Source organism: Neopelma chrysocephalum, unplaced genomic scaffold, assembly GCF_003984885.1.
Source record: "Neopelma chrysocephalum unplaced genomic scaffold, ASM398488v2 Primary Assembly neopelma1_295, whole genome shotgun sequence".
Taxonomy (NCBI): Eukaryota; Metazoa; Chordata; class Aves; order Passeriformes; family Pipridae; genus Neopelma; species Neopelma chrysocephalum.
Window position 1 is genome coordinate 206,358 of NW_020897957.1, and position 3,156 is coordinate 209,513.

General features: G+C 49.9%; 1 long non-coding RNA gene across 1 annotated transcript in view; it reads right to left on the reverse strand.

The window, feature by feature from the left end:
- Positions 1-1,487, reverse strand: part of LOC113978164 — a 9,503-nt gene extending 8,016 nt beyond the window's left edge. The window contains exons 1-2 of the long non-coding RNA XR_003537503.1: positions 1,401-1,487; positions 577-706 (exon numbers count right to left, since the gene is read on the reverse strand). This is a non-coding gene — a long non-coding RNA (uncharacterized LOC113978164). The remainder of the gene's footprint in view (positions 1-576; positions 707-1,400) is intronic.
- Between the last annotated feature and the right edge of the window lie 1,669 nt (positions 1,488-3,156).

The window sequence follows — 3,156 nt, forward strand, 5'->3', positions numbered from 1 at the left end:
TCCTTTTCCTTTTCCTTTTCCTTTTCCTTTTCCTTTTCCTTTTCCTTCTCCTTCTTCTCCTTCTCCTTCTCCTTCTCCTTCTCATTCTCCTCCTAATTCTCCTCCACATTCTCCTCCTCCTCCTCCTCCTCCTCCTCCTCCTCCCCCTGCTTTCTCCTTTCCCTTTCCCTTTCCCCTTCCCTCCTATAACAATCTCCTTGTCAGGGAAGTCTTTTCCCTTTAATTTTCCTCAGGACCCTCCCAATGTCATGTTCTCATTATTTCTCTCCGGGCGAACTCGAGATCTAAAATCAAGGCTGGACCTGGCAAATCCATCCCCCAAACCTGTTGGAGCTGCACCTTCTTCAGGCCAGGGGAGAGGAAGAGTTGGCACAAATATTTTGGTGCCCAGAGAACCAGTTCAAACATGAGAGCCCGGGATTAATTTGGAGCAATTTCTGGATTCGAGCCAGAGCCTTAATCACAAAGTGGGAATTAAAAGTCACCAGGATTCCTGAAAGTGCCACAGGAGATGAGTTTGTTTGTTTATTTATTTAAAGAACAGGTTAAGAGTGACAACACTCAGGCCTTACTCACCCCTGCCACTGCATTTCCTCTGGGAATGATGAGTCAATTCTGGGATGTGAGCAGGGATGTTCCTCTCAGGTGTCCTGTTGGATCTGGAGGAACCACAGCCCATCCAGGGGCTCCAGCACCAAAACCCCTCCTTGGATGAGAGAGAAAAATGCATCATGGTACCCTCAGCTGCAAGAGGGTTGGATCATTCCCACAGTTTAGCTGGGAAGGTCAACACCAATATTAGGGAATATTGGGATTTTTATTCCTTTTTTTTTAAAATAAGGTTTTCTGACTCTCAGGGTTGAATCTTCTCTCTAATTTCACCTTGAATCTCCTCTCGAATTTTAACTGTCTTAATACTCAAGTTCAATCCCACCTGATGGAATTGTCCCACAGGAAAGGGGTTCTTAGGTTTTGAGGTTTAAATTCATTCAAATCCTAACCAAGGGGTTTCATTTCTCATCCAGTTTTGTGTCCTGGGAAGAGAAATGATGTGAACAACCCTCTAAGCTCATCAGTAAATTGGTGGCAAGTCTGTGACTGTAACCAACCCAACAGAGATTTTCTTCTCTCTTTAATATAAATTCCCCCTTTTTCAGGAAAATTTGTTCCATAATGTACAAGGAATAAATGGGAATTCAGGCAGCAGTCTGAGCTCCTGCTCTCACTATTCCCAGTAGATTTAATTTGGGACCTGATGCCCTTGGATGGGCAGAGACCTTTGAGTTTTTCCACTGAGCTTGAACCTCCTCAGGGCCAATTTTGTCACCCAGGGCCCAAACTGCCCTTTAGCTCCCCCAGCACCTTTCCCTGGCCACCTTCACCCCCTCCTGGTGTCTCACCTCACACCAGGAAGGTTTATGGTCCAGCCTGGGATGTTCTGCTTGAGAGCCCCAGTTCCTGTGCTCAGCAGCTCTGAGGAGTTTGGGGGCTGATTCCTTGGATTCCTTGGTGTGTTAAACCGGACTTTACCCTCCCCAGGCAACGAAATGCAGATTTTTTAGCAACCAGCACTTGAGCAACTGGTTATTGAATTGCTAGACACTGATTCACCTCTTCTGGACATGGATTAGTTCCAACCAGTTGAACATCTCCAGGCCAAGCTCAGTTAAAACTTGCTGACACCTCACAGAAATGCTGGATCGACTTTCTGTGTCAAGGCTCTTCTGGCCACGTAGCCCTTCTGGTTTGGTCAAGGCTATCTGCTGGGATTAAGGGTCTGGATGTTTACAGTCCTCTGAAATCATAAATTCCTTCCTTTATTACCTTCCTAGAAACTCTGGGACTTGGTGTAGTGTCTTTGACCGGAGCCTGAGCAGCAGCAGGGGCTGGGCAGTGAAAATGGGATTCGTTTTCCCCCAGTTCAGCCCTGGAGTTGTCCAGCTTAAATCAATCCTTTAGGCTCCCTCTAGAGTCTTTGGAGAAAGAGGACAACACTGCCTTTCATTCCCACCCAAAGATGAGCTCCTGAAAGAGCCTAAAAAAGCACCTTCAAGGGGCAAGTCTGGAATCCAATGATGGAATCTGGACGCAGATCCATTTATCTCACTCGGAGGGGAAGAGGAGAAATCCCAGCCGTGTCCAGCCTTATCCCAGCCTTCAAACCCACCCCAAAACCCTCTCCATGGCAAACTTTCCGCTGCAAAACATCATCTGTGCTGAACAAACAAAGCCATAAACGCGGCAGCACGCGGGGCAGGGACGCCGCTCTTGCACAAGGAGCCTCTTGGTGCTTTGCCATTTGTTTTGCTCTCGGGCTGGAACGGGGTCAAAAATATTTCCACTCTCCTGGAGGGGAAACATTTCGGTTTAGAAAGGTCAGCTTTTCATCTGGACACCCAGGCTGGCACCCACGGGAGCCGATGAAACCTCCCCCTCTCAGTTCGTGCTGCCGGTGCCGCATGGAAGATGTCACTCCCAGCCCTCTCTTGCCGCCGTGATCCCGAATTTTTTTTGGCAGGGACCTCCTCTAATGATGCAGAGCATTTCTTGCCTTTCTCCCTCTGTCACTCTGAATGGCCTGAGCTCAGACAATGGGACAGAGCTGCCAGTGGGATCCAAAAATTTGTCTGTGCCTTCATTTCTGTGTAATAATGGGACGCAGCTCCGGCTGCTTCCCTGCCTCGGACCAGCCAGGCTGTTCTACAAACAGCTGCCATCCCACTGAAGGACCAGCATTCCAGCACCAGAGGGATTCAGTGGTTTGAAGTTAAGTCCTATGAGGAGCAGGGAATGTTTAACCTGAAGAAAATGAAGCTCAGCAAAGACCCTTTTGCTCTTTCCAGCCGCCCGAAGGGAGGTGGCAGCAAGGGGGGATCAGGCTCTGCTCCCAGGGAACAAGGGACAGGAGGAGAGGGAACGGCCTCAGGCTGTGCCAGGGGAGGGTCAGGTTGGACATCAGCTGGAATTTTTCCCTGGAAAGGGTGGTCAGGCCTTGGCAGGGGCTGCCCAGGGAGGTTTGGAGTGCCCAGCCCTGGAGGTGTCCCAGGAAGGCCTGGCCGTGGCACTCAGTGCTCTGGGCTGGGGGACAAGGGGGGCATCGGGCACAGGGGGGACTCCATGGGCTGGAAGGGCTTTTCCAGCCTCAGGAATTCCATT